Genomic DNA, 19,162 nt, shown 5'->3' with positions numbered 1-19,162 from the left:
ACGAGACACAGGTGCAAATAATAATGGGGATCAAGGGAAAAACATAGGGACAAAAAGCACAATGGGGACATCTACTGACCAAAACCCGGAACAACCCTGGCCAAATCCTGACAGAATCCCCCCTAGGAACGGCTCCTGACGTTCCTACCAGCTCTGTCAGGGTGGAGGACCCTGAACTGACGAATGAGGTCAGGGTCCAGGATGTCTTTGGCAGGAACCCAGGAGCGCTCCTCAGGACCGTAGCCTTCCCAGTCCACCAGATACTGCCAGGACCGCTGCACCCGGCGGGAATCCAGTATCCGGTGGACGGTATAAGCCGGCTGGCCTCCAATGACACGAGGCGGAGGGGGAGGTCTGTCTGCCGGGACAAGGGGAAAAAACAACAGGTTTTAACAATGACACGTGAAATGTGGGATTAATCTTAAGGGATCTGGGTAAGTGTAGGCGATAAGAAACTGGGTTAACTCTCCTGGCAACCTTGAAGGGACCGATGTATTTTTGGGACAGCTTGCGAGACTCCACCCGTAGAGGTAAGTCTCTTGTGGAAAGCCAGACTCTCTGGCCGGGGCGCAGGGTAGGCCCGGGACGGCGACGTCTGTTGGCTTGTTGTTGATACCTCTGTGAGGAACGCATCAGATTAAGACGGGTCTTCCTCCACATAAGCCGACAGCGTCTGACGAACCTCAAGGCTGAAGGCACTCTGACTTCTGCCTCCTGGTCCGGGAACAATGGAGGAGCATAGCCAAACTGACACTCGTGCGGGGACATACCAGTGGAGGAGGAGCGCAAGGTGTTGTGCGCGTATTCGGCCCAAACAATAAAGGATGACCATGTGGACGGGTTGTCACGAGTCATACATCGGAGGGTGGTTTCCAGCTCTTGATTCATCCTCTCTGTTTGGCCGTTGGACTCCGGATGGTACCCTGAAGATAGACTGGCAGAAGCCCCCATGAGTTGGCAGAAGGCCTTCCAAAACCTTGAGGCGAACTGGGGACCTCTGTCAGAAACCACATCTTGAGGAATGCCGAAGACTCGGAACACATGATTAATTACCAACTCAGCCGTTTCCTTGGCAGAAGGTAACTTAGTCAGAGGGACGAACCTGGCCGCCTTTGAAAACCTGTCGATTATGACTAGGATAGTAGTATTGCCATGGGATGGAGGAAGTCCAGTAATAAAGTCCAATGAGATATGGGACCAGGGTCTGTGGGGAACAGGTAAAGGATGAAGGAGTCCTTGAGGGCGGAGGTGAGAAGATTTACCCTGGCAGCACACGGGGCAGGCATTGACGAAAGTGGCAACGTCTTCTCTTATGGTAGGCCACCAGAACTTACGCTGGATGAACTCCAAGGTGCGACCTACGCCCGGATGACAGGTGAGGCGAGAGGAGTGCCCCCACAGAAGGACCTGAGTCCTCACTGCCTTGGGGACAAACAACCGATTGGCAGGGCCTCCTTTAGGGTCCGGTTCGCTAGCTTGAGCACGTCTCACGGTATCCTCAACTTGCCACGAGATCGGAGCCACAATCTTAGCAGCAGGAAGGACAGGCATGTCCGTGTCATCTCGAATGGCAGGAGCGTAGACTCGGGACAGGGCATCCGGTTTGAGATTCTTCAACCCGGGCCGATAGGTGAGGATAAACTGGAATCGATTGAAGAAAAGAGACCATCTAGCTTGTCTAGAGTTCAATCGCTTCGCCTGCTGGATATACTCCAGATTTTTGTGGTCCGTAAGCACTTGAAACGGGTGAGAAGCCCCCTCGAGCCAGTGTCTCCATTCCTTCAATGCCATCTTAACCGCTAGGAGTTCACGATCCCCCACATCGTAGTTTCTCTCAGTCGGGGTAAGCCGGTGTGAGAAGAAAGCGCACGGATGAAGCTTCTTGTCTTCACCCCTCTGAGACAGGACAGCTCCAACACCAACCTCTGATGCGTCTACCTCCACCACAAATGGTTCATCCGTAGTCGGTAGTATCAGGATGGGAGCAGAGAGGACGCGCTGCTTGAGTCCTTGGAAGGCCGTCTCAGCTTCTCTTCCCCACACAAACCTTGCATTGCCACCTTTGGTTAAAGCTGAGAGAGGAGCTGCCACCAAACTGAAGTTCTTGATGAACTTGCGGTAAAAGTTTGTGAAGCCCAGGAAACGCTGAACATCCTTAACGGATTTGGGGGTGGGCCAATCCGCTACCGCCCCTACCTTCCTAGGGTCCATTTGGACTCGACCGGGTTCCACTACAAATCCCAGGAATTGTACTCGGGATGAATGGAATTCACATTTTTCCGGCTTAACGTACAGATGGCTGTCCAGGAGGCGTTTGAGTACTTGTCTGACATGCTTAGTGTGTTCTTGAAGGGAGCTCGAAAAGATGAGGATGTCATCCAAGTAAACGAACACAAATATGTTAAGCATATCCCTAAGCACATCGTTTATGAGCGCTTGGAACACCGCTGGGGCGTTGGTCAGGCCGAAGGGCATCACCAAGTATTCATAGTGACCAGTAGGCGTGTTGAAAGCGGTCTTCCACTCGTCACCAGGTCTGATCCGCACAAGATGGTATGCGTTCCGCAGGTCAAGCTTAGTGAAAACAACTGCTTCCTGGAGCAGCTCGAAGGCTGTGGCCATAAGGGGTAGCGGGTAACGGTTACGGACGGTTATGTCATTGAGTCCCCGGTAGTCGATGCAAGGACGTAATCCACCATCTTTCTTGGCCACAAAGAAAAACCCTGCTCCCGCCGGGAGGTAGATGGACGCATGAGGCCTGCTTCCAGAGAGTCCTTGATGTAGGTATCCATAGCAGCTCGTTCGGGTGGAGATAGGGAAAAGATCCGACCCCTGGGGGGGCAAGTGCCCGGAAACAGGTCGATGGGGCAATCGTAAGATCTATGGGGTGGTAGCATGGTGGCCCTCTGTTTGCTAAACACCAGTTTGAGGTCATGGTAACACTCGGGAACTCGGGTCAGGTCGATGGATTCTAAAGACTCGGGAGTAGAACTCGGGAATTCTGGAAAATACAAGTAGCTTGGCACGTAGGACCCCACTGCTTGATAGTGCCCACAGACCAGTCGATGTGAGGGTTATGGCTGTGAAGCCAGGGGTATCCAAGGACGAGAGGGAACTCGGAACAGGAGATCAAATGAAAGTTCATCAATTCCTGGTGTTGTGAAACTGAAAGTCTCAAGGAGGTAGTGACATGAGTGACAAGTCCAGATCCCAAAGGGCTTCCATCCAATGTAGTAACCCTCATGGGTTCACCCAGAGGTTCAGAGGGAACGCCATTCTCCTTCGCCCAGACACCATCCATGAAGTTACCTGCGGCTCCAGAGTCTACCAAGGCTTGAAGGTGAAGCTTGTGGTTGTCCCAGGAGAGGGTGACTGGAATGAGCAGACGGGAGTTGGACGGATGGGAGGAGGTTATGTTTCCCGTTACAGTTCCCCCCGGTCTGTACGGGACAGAGCGTTTCCCTGGAGCCCGGGACACGTGGAACGGAAATGGCCCGGTTTGCCACAATATAGACAGCGTCGCTCCCTCATCCGGCGGTCTCTCTCAGCCTGGGAGATGCGTCCAATCTGCATGGGTTCCGGTGGAGCCAGCGATGATAAAGGTGGGGACTCGGAGCTGGGACTGATAGGGGCTAGAGGTCTACGGTTGAGTTCTCTCTCTCTCAGACGCTGGTCAATGCGTGAGGCCAACTTGATCAGGGACTCGAGATTGTCCGGTGGTTCCCGAGTGGCCAGTTCATCTTGGATAGTGTCGGAAAGGCCCTTCAGAAAGCACACCGTGAGCGCCTCGTTGTTCCAGCCACTCGCTGCTGCCACCGTGCGGAACTGGATGGCATAGTCCGTCACGCTGCGCCAACCTTGATGGAGAGTCAGGAGCTGTTTGGCTGAGTCAGAACCACTGCTTGGGCCTTGAAACACTCGTTTGAATTCCTCAGCAAAGGCAGAGTAGCTGGCACAGCAGGAACTATGGGCATCCCACACAGCAGTAGCCCAGGCCAGGGCTTTTTCCGACAGCAGGGTAATGATATATGCGATCTTAGACCGGTCGGTGGGAAACGACGAGGGTTGCAGCTCAAAGGAGAGAGAACATTGAGTGAGAAAGCCTTTACAAGCACTTGGATCACCTGAGAACCGTTGGGGAGGTGGAAGACGAGGTTCAGCCAGGGGGTTAACTGCCATGGGTACGTGAACCTGAGGTACTGGGACGGGAACTGTTGCCGGGGTAAGTCGAGCAGATATTTGCTTAATGGAAGTCAGCATCTCCGACAGAAGATGAGAATGTCTAGCCATTAAGGCCTCTTGCTGAACCAGGACGGCTTCGTGGCGTTGGACAGTCTCCTGGTGGTGGGACAGCGTGGCAAAAGGTCCTGGGAACTGGCTGCCTCTGGGTTCATTTTTGGCTCTGTGTTTCTGTCAGGACCCGGTTTCGAACCTGGGTCTCCGGAGTGAGAAACAGTCACTTAACCAACTGAGCCACGAATAGACAGCAGAACCCAGAAGATGAGGCAGACACAGCAGTACTTAAGACGGTGAAATTTAATAAAGAAAAAATCCTAAAATACAAAAAATGGCAAATCCAAAAGGTGGAAGGAAAAACACAAAAAGACCTCAAAAGAAACTCACCAAAAATAAACAAAAACAAAAAACAGAATACCACAAGAACTTCACCCGGAATCGACAAGAGCACACAGAACACTAGGGCAGGGTGCTAACATACAAACACAGAGCACAGAACTGAGGGAAACAAAGGGTTTAAATACAATCAGGGAAAACGAGACACAGGTGCAAATAATAATGGGGATCAAGGGAAAAACATAGGGACAAAAAGCACAATGGGGACATCTACTGACCAAAACCCGGAACAACCCTGGCCAAATCCTGACAAATACACAACGAGAGAGTGAAACACAGAGACCTACAGACATGGCATTTACAGAGATATTAAGCTTTTGAGCAAACAACTGACAGGGTTTTTAAACCAAGGGAAAGGAACTGTGATAGGGTAGGAAAACAGGAGGAGGTGTGTCTTCTGATTGATGATTGATTGGTGACTGATTGTGGAGTGATGATTTTCACCTGTGAGGGGAGAAGGAGAGCAAACACAGGATACATACACACACAGGATACCTGTATCCGTAACACAAAGAGTGCAGTTTTTCCATCCGTAAGGCAATCAAACAGGCAAAACGTCAGTACATAGACAAAGTGGAGTCACAATTCACAGCTCAGATGTGAGACGTATGTGGCAGGGTCTACAGACAATCATGGATCACAAATGGAATACCAGCCATGTCGCGGACACCAACGTCTTGCTCATTTACAAGCTAAACAACTTCTTTGCCTGCTTTGAGGATAACAGAGTGCCACCAACGAGCCCTGCTTCCGTTTTCCGTGGCTGACATGAGTAAGACATTTAAGCGTTAACCCTTGCAAGTCTGCCAGCCCAGACGGCATTCCTAGCCACGTCTTCAGAGCATGCGCAAACCAGCTGTCTGGAGTGTTTACGGACATATGGTTTATGGACATATTCAATCTCTCCCTTTCCCAGTCTGTTGTCCTCACATGCTTCAAGATGTCCACCATTGCTAAATGACTATCGCCCCATAGCGCTCACTTCTGTCATCATGAAGTGCTTTGAGGGACGAGTCAAGGATCATATCACCTCTACCTTACCTGACACCCTAGACCCACTTCAATTTGCATACTGCCCCAATAGATCCACAGACGATGCAATCACCATTGCCCTGCACACTGCCCTGTCTCATCTGGACAATACCTATGTAAGAATGCTGTTCATTGACTATACCTCAGCATTCAATACCATAGTACCTTCCAAGCTTATCATTCATTTCAGGATTGGTGGGTCCCCTGCGGGACCGTTGAGCTAACGTGCACTAATGTGATTAGCATGACATTTTAAGTAACGAGTACATTTCCCAGGACACAGACAGGTCTTATATGGGCAGAAAGCTTACATTTTTGTTAATCGAACTGCAGTGTCCAATTTACAGTAGCTATTAGAGTGAAACAATACCATGCTATTGTTTGAGGAGAGTGCACAAAAAAAACTTATCATGGCAACTGGTTTGATGCATTCACATCTGAAGGTAAATAATGTACGTACATTCAGTAATCTTGCTCTGATTTGTCATCCTGAGGGTCCCAGAGACAAAATGTAGCATAGTTTTGTTTGATAAAATACATTTTTATATTCAAATGTAGGAACTGGGTTCTACAGTTTGAACCTCTGCTGTGTCTGGCTCCACACCCACCCCGGCCTGGCCATCTAGATGTGTGAACGTTAGTGTATAAGCTAATGTATGACATTAATGGGAGTGTGTAAACTTACATTTTGCATTACCATATCATTTTTGTAGGTTCTCTATAGCCAACGCTACATGCTGTATGGTCTCCATGGCATATAGAGTTGTAGTTCTTAACGATTTCACATGTAGTGTCAGCCACATGTTTTCTCGTCTTCTTAACCATTTGAGATATCCGGCTAATCTTGGGTCTCTTTGGCATGAAATGTACATTTTGTCACAGGTGGTTTTATACTCTGGAGTAGAAAAGGGCGGTTCCAAGATGCCTGATGTACTATTTGGCTAACAGGGGTGTGGCCACTGACTAGTTAACCTTGATATGAAAATCCATACTCTCATTTAGAAGGCTGACATCGTCACATCTTTAACCACATATGCTTCACAATATTTAGATATAAACCCCATAATTAAGAAGTGTACACAACCAAAGACACAGTCATGAGTGTTTCCTGTCCTTCATGAGATCACCAAATGAAACACACTCATCATGACAGTCCCTTGTGTGTCCCCGGACCACTGCCACATTCTCAAAAATATCAATATTGTTTAACCTGTTGAGTGTAGGGTGCAGTATTTTGAATTTTGGATGAAAAATGTACCCAAATGAAACTGCCTATTTCTCAGGCCCAGAAATTCAAATATGCATATAATTGTCAGATTAGGATAGAAACACTCTAAAGTTTCCAAAACTGTCAAAATATTGTCTGTGAGTATAACAGAACTGATATTGCAGGCGAAAACCTGAGGAAAATCCAAAGGGGAAGTGCCTTCTATTTTGAAAGCTCCCTGTTCCATTGCATGCCTTCCCTCCATTCAACTTCTTTGATATAGGGGGCGCTCTTTTAATTTTTGGATAAAAAAACGTTCCCGTTTTAAACAAGACACTTTGTCACGAAAAGATGCTCGACTATGCATATAATTGACAGCTTTGGAAAGAAAACACTCTGACGTTTCCAGAACTGCAAAGATATTGTCTGTGAGTGCCACAGAACTAATGCTACAGGCGAAACCAAGATGAAATTTCATACAGGAAATCCCCCAGATTTTGAATGCGCTGTGTTCCAATGTCTCCTTATATGGCTGTGAATGCGCCAGGAATGAGCCTACACTTTCTGTCGTTTCCCCAAGGTGTCTGCAGAATTGTGACGTATTTGTAGGCATATCATTGGAAGATTGACCATAAGAGACTACATTTACCAGGTGTCCGCTTGGTGTCCTCCGTCGAAATTATTGCGCAATCTCCAGCTGCGTGCACTTTTCCATTTGGTTCAGAGGAGAAAGGCAAATGCCACAAATGATTTATCATCGAATAGATATGTGAAAAACACCTTGAGGATTGATTCTAAACGTTTGCCACGTTTCTGTCAATATTATGGAGTTAATTTGGAAAAAGGTTTGGCGTTGTATGACTGAATTTTCGGGGGGTTTTCTTAGCCAAACGTGATGAACAAAACGGAGCGATTTCTCCTACACAAATAACCTTTTTGGAAAAACTGAACATTTGCTATCTAACTGAGATTCTCCTCATTGAAAACATCCGAAGTTCTTCAAAGGTAAACGATTTTATTTGAATGCTTTTCTTGTTTTTGTGAAAATGTTGCCTGCTGAATGCTAGGCTTAATGCTATGCTAGCTATCAATACTCTTACGCAAATGCTTGTATAGCTATGGTTGAAAAGCATATTTTGAACATCTGAGATGACAGTGTTGTTAACAAAAAGCTAAGCTTGTGGGCCAATATATTTATTTAATTTCATTTGAGATTTTCATGAATAGTTAATGTTGCGTTATGCTAATGAGCTTGAGGCTATGATTACGGGATTGCTCGACGCTAGAGGTTAAAAAAAAATCTGAATGGTTTGTCCTCGGTGTTTCGCCTGCTTAATACGTTCTGTTATACTCACAGACATGATTCAAACAGTTTTAGAAACTTCAGAGGGTTTTCCATCCAATACTACTAATAATATGCATATTTTAGGATCTGGGACAGAGTAGGAGGCAGTTCAGTTTGGGCACGCTATTCATCCAAAAGTGAAAATGCTGCTCCCTACCCCAAACATGTTAATTACACTTTGGATCAATACATCCAGTCACTACAAAGTCACTACAAAGACAACATTTTAGTTACTCCACAATACTAACCTAAATGTCATGCCTAAATGTCTACTAACCACCAGTCCTGGCAATTATCAATACGCACAGCTGCTTCCCATCATTACACACACCTGGACCTCATCATCACCTTGATTACTCCCCCTTTATTTAGCCCTCTGTAGCCTAAGTCATCAGGCATTATTGGCTTGTTTTCAAGTTCAGTATGCTACACCTGTTTTGTTCATCTGCCTTGTCTTATTATTGAACTCACCTTGTGCAACTGCTTCATAACTCATTGCGTATACGTAACACTAAATGACAGAGGGAAAAGGATGAATCCTATACAGGACAAAAATATTCCAAAACATGCATCTTCTCTTTTGCAATAAAAAAGGCACTAAAGTAATACTGCAAAAAATGTGACAAAGAAATTAACTTTTTTATCTGGATACAAACCATTACGCTTGGGGAAATCCAACAACACGTCAATGAGTACCACTCTTCATATTTTCAAGCATGTTGTTTGCTGCATCATGTTATGGGTAATGTATGATTTTCATTGGCATAGTGAAAGCTATTGTCCCTTATTGATGTCATTTGTTAAATCTACTTCAATCAGTATAGATCAAGGGGAGGAGACAGGTTGGGGGAGGGGCATTCGAGTATTTTGTGTAGATAATTGAAACAAATACAATTAAATCCATTTTAATCCTAGTTTGTAACGACAAAATGTGGATGTCAATGGTTGTGTAATCTCTCTGAAGGCACTGTAATCTGCCACTGCCACAATGGATATCAGAAATATGCTTTGCCAATATACCCATACCAGGCCAAAAAGAGAAGGAGAGCGATGAGCAGTGTCAAACCACCGAGGCCGCTGCCGAGCTCCAGCTAGGTCCGCATGCAGAGCCCACCCTTCTATAAACATAAACCTACCCACCCTTCCAGGGTACTGTCTCCACAGCCCCCTCCACATCTGACTGTTCCTGACAATCTTGGAACAGAGGAGCCAGCCCAGGTTATCTTCTTTGGGATAGGGGGCAGCATTTTCACTTTTGGATGAATAGCGTGCCCAGTGTGAACTGCCTCCTACTCAGTCCCAGATGCTAATACACTGCTCAAAAAAAATAAAGGGAACACTTAAAACAACACAATGTAAGTCCAAGTCAATCACACTGCTGTGAAATCAAACTGTCCACTTAGGAAGCAACACTGATTGACAATAAATTTCACATGCTGTTGTGCAAATGGAATAGACAACAGGTGGAAATTATAGGCAATTAGCAAGACAACCCCAATAAATGAGTGGCCGTAGGAGGGCAACAACCCAGCAGCAGAACAGCGACCTCCGCCTTTGTGCAAGAAGGAGCAGGAGGAGCACTGCCAGAGCCCTGCAAAATGACCTCCAGCAGGCCACAAATGTGCATGTGTCTGCCCCAACGGTCAGAAACAGACTCCATGAGGGTGGTATGAGGGCCCGACGTCCACAGGTGGGGGTTGTGCTTACAGCCCAACACCGTGCATGACGTTTGGCATTTGCCAGAGAACACCAAGATTGGCAAATTCGCCACTGGCGCCCTGTGCTCTTCACGGATGAAAGCAGGTTCACACTGAGCACGTGATAGACGTGACAGAGTCTGGAGACACTGTGGAGAACGTTCTGCTGCCTGCAACATCCTCCAGTATGACCGGTTTGGCGGTGGGTCAGTCATGGTGTGGGGTGGCATTTCTTTGGGGGGCCGCACAGCCCTCCATGTGCTCGCCAGAGGTAGCCTGACTGCCATTAGGTACCGAGATGAGATCCTCAGACCCCTTGTGAGACCATATGCTGGTGCGGTTGGCCCTGGGTTCCTCCTAATGCAAGACAATGCTAGACCTCATGTGGCTGGAGTGTGTCAGCAGTTACTGCAAGAGGAAGGCATTGATGCTATGGACTGGCCCGCCCGTTCCCCAGACCTGAATCCAATTGAGCACATCTGGGACATCATGTCTCGCTCCATCCACCAACGCCACGTTGCACCACAGACTGTCCAGGAGTTCTCATCAGGAGCATGCCCAGGCATTGTAGGGAGATTATGCAGGCACGTGGAGGCCACACACACTACTGAGCCTCATTTTGACTTGTTTTTAAGGACATTACATCAAAGTTGGATCAGCCTGTAGTGTGGTTTTCCACTTTAATTTTGAGTGTGACTCCAAATCCAGACCTCCATGCCTTGATACATTTGATTTCCATTGATAATTTTTGTGATTTTATTGTCAGCACATTCAACTATGTAAAGAAAAAAGTATTTAATAAGAATTCATTCAGATCTAGGATGTGTTATTTTAGTGTTCCATTTATTTTTTTAGCAGTATTATTATTAGTATTGGATAGAAAACACTCTGAAGTTTCTAAAACTGTTTGAATGATGTCTGTGTAGGGTTAGAACAACAGTACAACAGAATGCATATGGCAGGCAAAAACCTGAGAAAAATCAAACAGGAAGTGGGAAATCTGAGGTTTGTAAACTCACCCCTATTGAATACACAGTGGGATTTTGGTTATGTTGCACTTACAAGGCTACCACTAGATGTCAACCGTCTTCAGAAACGTGAATGAGGATTTTACTGTGATGTGGAGTAGGATGGGAGCACTTTGAGTCAGTGGTCTGCCTACAGCCTCGTTCTCAGTCACCCGCTTTCACTTGAGAGGTAGCTGTCGTTCCATTGCTTCTCTACAGACATAGGAATTCTCCGGTTGGAACATTATTGAACTTTTATGATAAAAACATCCTAAAGATTGAGTCTATGCTTAGTTTGACAAGTTTCTTCTACCTGTAATATAACTTTTTAAACGTTTCATCCGAATGGACCAGATCGCGCATTTGGATTTGTTTACCAAACGTCCTAACAAAAGAAGCTATTGGACATAAATGATGGACATTATCGAACAAAACAAGCAATTATTGTGGAACTGCGATTCCTGGGAGTGCATTTTGATGAAGATCATCAAAGGTAAGTGAATATTTATAATGTTGACTACCCAACATGGCGGATATTTCTCTGGCTGGTTTTGGGCTCTGAGCGCAGTTCTCAGATTATGCTTTTTCCTGTAAAGTTTTTTTGAAATCTGACACAGCGGTTGCATTAAGGAGAAGTGTATCTATATTTCCATGTCTAAAAATTGTATTTTTATCGCCATTTATAATGAGTATTTATGTGAATTCATATGGCTTTCTGCAATATCACTGTATGTTTTGGAACTACTGAATGTAACACGCCAATGTAAAATAAGATTTTTGGAAAATATGAACTTTACCGAACAAAACATACATGTATTGTGTAAGATGAAGTCCTATGAGTTTCATCTGATGAAGTACATCAAAGGTTGGTGATTCATTTTATCTCTATTTGTGCTTTTCGTGACTCCTCTCTTTGGCTGGAAAAATGGCTGGGTTTTTCAGTGAGTTGGTGGTAACCTAACATAATCATTTGTGGAGCTTTCGCTGTAAAGCATTTTTTAAATCAGACACTGTGGCTGGATTAACGAGAATTGTATTTTTAAAATTGTGCCTAATACTTGTATGTTTGAGAAATTTGATTTATGAGATTTCTATTGATTTGTATTTGGCGCCCCGCTAGCAGAACCCCAGTCCTAGACAGGTTATCTTAGAATCCTACCCCAGCTGCAGGTTTTCTGTCTAAAAAACGTTAATTTAATAGCGAGTGGCTAGAATACTCGGTTATTGCAGATGCAACATTTTGTTTCTAAAGTTTTGAGTTGGGTCCAATGCTAATGCAGACAAGGCCTTCACCCAAGCTGGGCGTTCTGGATGCGTGCCATTGATAGTACCAAGGCACTTTGCCTGGCACGCATCAAGCAAAGAGCATTTGAAATGCACTGCACTGCACTGTGGAAAATAAAAGTTTGAAGTTATGTGAACATCGGTGTCAACACTTATTAATGACGGGCAGCTGGCAAGAAATCATATGTATTTTTGGCCGATTGTGGACATCATTGACTTCCTTTTTTCAAACATTAACCCCTGGGAGGGACGTTGGACGTGATAGTCAAGACGGAACGGGGGAAGTGGACTTTTTCCATCTATGATGGAAATCCTCTGAAAAGACAAGGAACTTGCCAAGGTGTTTATCACCATACCCCACAATGCCACTTACACATCACACAATATTCAAATGAAATCATAGGGCTCATGAATGGGGCATCCACAGCTACATGCGAACAGTCAGCATAGAAGAAGCATGCTACACCCAAGGAGAGCATCAAGGAGGCTGCAACCCTTCTGAAAATATACTATAAGAAACAATCTAGCTGATTGGTTTTTGTGAAAAGCTTAGTGGTATAGCCAGTACTATGAAATGGCAAAAATACTTTCTTAGCCAGCTTAGGTTTTCAACTGCTTTGCTTTTGTATGTAGGGCGCTGTACATGGTGCTGATAGAGCGCAGCGGAGATATTGCACCAACCTTTCACTTCTTGGTCAAAAGCACTCTATGGTGTCTGCATTTCAACTTTTTTTTGAACTGGCTACAACTTTCAGCATTTAGTTAGCATTATTTTGGTAAGAGAGCTGTGTGCAAGCTGCATTCACATATGGTATTTCACATATTACAAGCAATTTTTATTACCAAAATGGCTTTGCTTTAGCGTGTATTGCATTGTCCACCTGATAGGTTGGTGCGAAATCTCTAGCCTGTCACTTCAAAAGCACTCAATCAATGGTCTCTGCATTTTAACTTTGTTTATTGTGGTATAGCGTGATATAAGCATAATTCAATATTATTTCAATGCAAGAAACCCTCAAATTGTGCCCCCTCACCGATTTCAACTGCCCCCTTAGTCACTTTATCCTGTCACAGGTCTGGCTCAGATGACTAATGGAGTGTTTATGTGGTCCATTATAACAGTAATAATGCTTTGTTGGGAGGATAAAAAGGATTTGACATTAACCCCAATTCCTCATGAGGTTTCTCCATCTCCCCTCCTGGAAAATGGCACATATCATAAACAGCTCTAACTGATGCTGACCTTCACAAGGTCAGGTAATCGCAATGTAATTGTCGGAGTGCCAATCATTTTTTTAAATGGTTTGGAAGCCAATCCATAGACTTTTATTAGACTTTCATACCCTGCACACTGCAGCCAGGGCTCTGTGCCCCGCAAGGACAAACACAGCCCATCGGATGTTAAGAAGATGGACTCTGAGAAGAGTTCAGCAGGCCATCACTCTAATCCTGTTACCTTGAAAAATCACTGGCCAGGGGAGAGGAGGAGATGGGAGAGAGGGGTAGGGGGGAAAGGACATAGACCACTTGAAGAGGATGAATGACTGGGTGATTAGAAGACCCTCCTCAGTCCCTTCAGGCTTCTTATTCATTGAGAGGAAAATGGAAATCCAGTGTACTGCACCGGCAAGAGTTAAATTGTCAATTTGTTAAACCTGAGACAAAACACTGATTAGAATGCAGCTCATACTAACAATAATAAACATTTCTGAGGAACAATTCTATACTAACTATAATGGTCACTAGGGGAAGAAGAGGGGTACTCGACAACATTGTAAGTCGGGTATTGTTAGTTGCATGTTAACACTTTGCCGCTAGATATGAATTAGCACAGAAAGAAAGTATAACTATATATATATATATATCCCATTTAGCAGACGCTTTTGTCCAAAGCGACTTACAAGTCGGCTGGGGCCACTACTTTTACATATGGGTGGTCCCAGCGGGAAACGAACCCACGACGCTTGGCGTTGCAAGCGCCATGCTCTACCGACTGAGCCACACAGAGTTCATTATTTTTCTTTGAAACCGGTCAATACACTGAACCGCAGGCTTTCATAAGTTAACACACAAAGTAATCTTTGATGCAATACACAATACACATAAGGTGAACACAACAAAAAACAAGGCATGAATAACTATCTGATTCTGAAGTAAAACTGTAATTATTTTCCCTTATCAAATTGTTCTCATCACAATGCTGATGTGGAGAAAATAAATCAAGGTGTTTGCTCAGCATGAAACATGTTCTGAAGAACTAACTCCGGTGTGGCACAGAGCAAAGCAAAACAAGAAATGTTCTCTATTGTAGTCTCTTGTCTTTTATGCTGAAGATAAATTAACTCGGAGGAAACAATAATTTGTGTTCCTCAAACGTTAGCCGCTCTCAAACTTTGAGATGTATTGTTGTGCTTTGAGGAGACTTGTGAGGCGAGCGTGGCCATGACTACACTATTACCGTTTGCTGTTGTCTTGCTGTCAACAGGAAACTTTAGGCTACACAGACATTGTAGTGGGGGATTCATATCTTCAAACCCGTAGGCCTATACATGAATGTAAAGCTTAATGAGACAGGGTTGATGTCAACACGTGTACACACTCATCTAAGATTTTGGCACACGTTTTGATAACATTCCATGACTGTTACTTTGGCCTGTTGCTCTCTCGCTGTTATGCCCAAACTTGCTTTTCTGTTTCACACTCTATTGCACCTATAGCAACGTAAGATTAGTCTTTTACGGTTTGAGTGTGAGTACCCAAACTCTGATACTAAGATATAACGCTTCATTGATCTCTGTAAAGAGGGGTGCTCCCAGAACCCAAAACCCAGTGAGCCAGTGCAGAAAGCCACTTTAGAGGGATTACAGGACTGATCCAAGCTAATGTAGTGGAGAAGCCAGTCACATTATACTAACACAAACACACCCCCTCACAAACACAAATACAAAGCAGTAAAACAAAGTCAGTATGTACATGCTGTGTACACACCCACACATATAGAATATCTGCCATAATTATTTACCTCCTAAACCTGTCCAAATCAGATTTGTTTTATGTAGTTCCATTACCTAGTGCCTAAGACCGTGTGGTGTGTTCCTGGGCGTGTCACACCAGTGGGCAGATAGCATAATTTATGTCCCACCCCAGGCTGCTTCTCAGTGTGTCTCCCAAACATAGGGATACTGCCTTGGGTATCAATACAGCATCTCCAGCACCAACTTAAAGGCTGCTGGCATTTTGCTGGGCTGCTGCTTCAAACGCAGACTAGGGTGTGTGTGCATTCATACATGCATCCGTGTGTTAAGCATACTTCATTAATCACAAATTCTTGCCATGCTGATTGCGTTCCTCCTCCGACCCTCTGATTTAATATGAATTTTGAACATGAAGAGTGACTTATGGGAAATGCAGCGAGCCATTTGTCATGTTGACCTCCGGGAAGAGCCTCTCCATCGTGGTGTTTGTCCCCCCAGGGGAGGTATCTGTGGAACATAAATATTCAAGATATTCCCAGGCTGAGAATTACTGCTTTGGCCTTCATGTGGATGGCATGGCTGGTGCATACAGTTGTTATGGTATCTCACAAGAGATCAGGCCATTTTTCAGAATGAGAAAACCATCGGTCAATCTGACCAATCTGCCAAGAGTGTCCCCTTCTGTGTACTTCAGAACACAATGATTCTTTAAAACAACAGCATCATGCTTATGGTACAGTGGTAAACAACAAACAGAAATATGTAATATTTGTAGTATGATATGCTTCATATAAGACACAGACTAGAAACTAATTGTTTCAGATAATGTAGTGTTTGAGACAAAATGGCGGTTGCCTTGGTTATATCTCCTAGACTACTTTGCAGTATTACATTTTTTTGTGTTATTTATTACTTTATTTCCTCAGAACATTTACGGTATAATTTCCTATATCCAAAAAGTACTTCTGGACATTATATCAGCAACCACTCACCATAAATTTGACTTCCCAAACCTGGACCCTTTGTTAGGATTACCACCAGCTCCATTCATCCCGGGTGCTCTACCAAAAAGACGCCATCGGAGTAGAGGTAGCATTCTAGTCAGCCTCCGAAGGATGGCAAACCAACCACCTCTTCCAAGTAGATTACTTGCTAATGTACAGTCTCTGGACCATAAGGTAGACAGGCTCAGAGCAAGGATCTCCTTCCAGAGGCACACAAGAGATTGGAAAATAATTTGTATTACACAAACTGGCAAAAATAACTTAGCTAGTTTGAGAAGTGACATGAAAGAAAGGCAATGTTTTTATCAAAGTGGTGTGAGTGAAAAACAATGGAGACTGAGGAGAGTCAGAAGACTTTCCAGGCAGACAAATCCTATGTCTGAAAACAAGAGGGGGAATCCATATCCGCATCTCCTTTAAGCACAGGAGAGGGAAGTGTAATCGTGCAATGCATGCTTTGCTTATCCAGGATGATGGCGGTGGCAACCTACAAAAAGTCTGCCTCGTATTTGAGGAAACATGTAGAGGTAAAATAAATAGCTATGAATGATAAAACATTTCGCTATGGAAAGCAATGTATGTATTCTGAACCTAGGTTAGTGTTAGCCTAGTTCTAGCATTCTAATGTGAGCTACAGAAAACTGGAAAAATAAAAAGTCACAAACACCATGATTGTGTAATGAAACCATGAAAAGTAGAGCACCTATGCTGATATCTGGTGTTTGGAGGATGTTTGAATGTAAACCCAATATCAGTGCGTCTCTGGGGCGGCAGGTAGCCAAGTGGTTAGAGCGTTGTCATAGTAACCGAAAGGTTGATAGAACGAATCCCCGAGATGACAAGGTAAAAATCTGTCATTCTGCCCCTTAACAATGCAGTTAACCCACTGTTCCTAAGCCATCATAGTAAATGAGAATTTGTTCTTAACTGACTTGGCTGGTTAAATATATAAACAGTGGGGCAAAAAAAGTATTTAGTCAGCCACCAATTGTGCAAGTTCTCCCACTTAAAAAGATGAGAGGCCTGTAATTTTCATCATAGGTACACTTCAACTATGACAGACAAAATGAAAAAAAAAATCCAGAAAATCACATTGTAGGATTTTTAATTAATTTATTTGCAAATTATGATGGAAAATAAGTATTTGGTCAATAACAAAAGTTTATCTCAATAGTTTGTTATATACCCTTTGTTGGCAATGACAGAGGTCAAGCGTTTTCTCTAAGTCTTCACAAGGTTTTCACACACTGTTACTGGTATTTTGGCCCTTTCCTCCATGCAGATCTCCTCTAGAGCAGTGATGTTTTGGGGCTGTTGCTAGGCAACACGGACTTTCAACTCCCTCCAAAGATGTTCTATGGGGTTGAGATCTGGAGACTGGCTAGGCCACTCCAGGACCTTGAAATGCTTCTTACGAAGCCACTCCTTCATTGCCCGGGCGGTGTGTTTGGGATCATTCTCATTCTGAAAGACCCAGCCACGTTTCATCTTCAATGCCCTTGCTGATGGAAGAAGGTTTTCACTCAAAATCTCACGATACATGGCCCCATTCATTCTTTCCTTTACACGGATCAGTCGTCCCGGTCCCTTTGCAGAAAAACAGCCCCAAAGCATAATGTTTCCACCCCCGTGCTTCACAGTAGGTATGGTGTTCTTTGGATGCAACTCAGGATTCTTTGTCCTCCAAACACGACGAGTTGAGTTTTTACCAAAAAGGTCTATTGTGGTTTCATCTGATCATATGACATTCTCCTAATCTTCTTCTGGATCATCCAAATGCTCTCTAGCAAACTTCAGACAGGCCTGGACATGTACTGGCTTAAGCAAGGGGACACGTCTGGCACTGCAGGATTTGAGTCTCTGGCGGCGTAATGTGTTGCTGATGGTAGGCTTTGTTACTTTGGTCCCAGCTCTCTGCAGGTCATTCACTAGGTCCCCCCGTGTGGTTCTGGTATTTTTGCTCACCGTTCTTGTGATCATTTTGACCCCACGGGGTGAGATCTTGCATGGAGCCCCAGATCGAGGGAGATTATCAGTGGTCTTGTATGACTTCCATTTCCTAATAATTACTCCCACAGTTGATTTCTTCAAACCAAGCTGCTTACCTATTGCAGATTCAGTCTTTCCAGCCTGGACGCAGACCCGGTGGGGAGCGTGGTGAAACAGAGGAGTCACTGTCAGTCCTTTTGAGTCAGAGTCTTTACCCAACAAAGCCATGTTAGGATATATCAGTTATCCTGTTAGAACATTTGTGCCGAATCACTGCGGTGTTTTAGGTTCAACGTTTATGGTCTAGAAGCTTGAAGGAGAGAGATTCCAAGATGTGGGAAGTGTGCAGGAGGGCATGGGGGATAGGATTGTGTAGTTTCAGTGGATAAAGTTGTGTATGTTAACTGTAGGGGTGCCCATGTTGCTGGGGATCGGAAGTATCTGGTACGAGAGAGGCAGGTGGAGGTGGCCAGAGTATTGCAGAAGGTGTCATATGCTGAGGAGGAGTCAAGGGTGAGGTATCCTGAGTGGATCCCCGTGAGTAGTTGATCTGTGCCAGCACAGAGGGATGGCCCAACGAGTGACATTTGCATCAGTAAGGTTGGCGTTTTACCGTTCATAGCAATGGTTATCAACTGTACCGCAGAAATGGAACATAAATCACAGAAAAAGTATGTTTGCTGGATAAAACATTAATATAACTGTAGCCTTGGACATACACCTTTATGGAGCGTTCATGACACATTAACGGGAGTAGAAGTAAGCCTATCATTCAATACATTAACCTTCATGATTGACGTACAGTTGAAGTCGGAAGTTTACATACACCAAATACATTTAAACTACGTTTTTCACAATTCCTGACATGTAATCCTTGTAAAAATTCCCTGTCTTTGGTCAGTTAGGATCACTACTTTATTTAAGAATGTGAAATGTCAGAATAATAGAAGAGAGAATGTCACGACTTCTGCCGAAGTCGTTGCCTCTCCT

The sequence above is a fragment of the Oncorhynchus masou genome, chromosome 21 (assembly GCF_036934945.1).
Source record: "Oncorhynchus masou masou isolate Uvic2021 chromosome 21, UVic_Omas_1.1, whole genome shotgun sequence".
Lineage (NCBI taxonomy): Eukaryota > Metazoa > Chordata > Actinopteri > Salmoniformes > Salmonidae > Oncorhynchus > Oncorhynchus masou.
The sequence above is the reverse complement of the archived record's forward strand: the minus strand, read 5'-3'. Positions refer to the sequence as shown.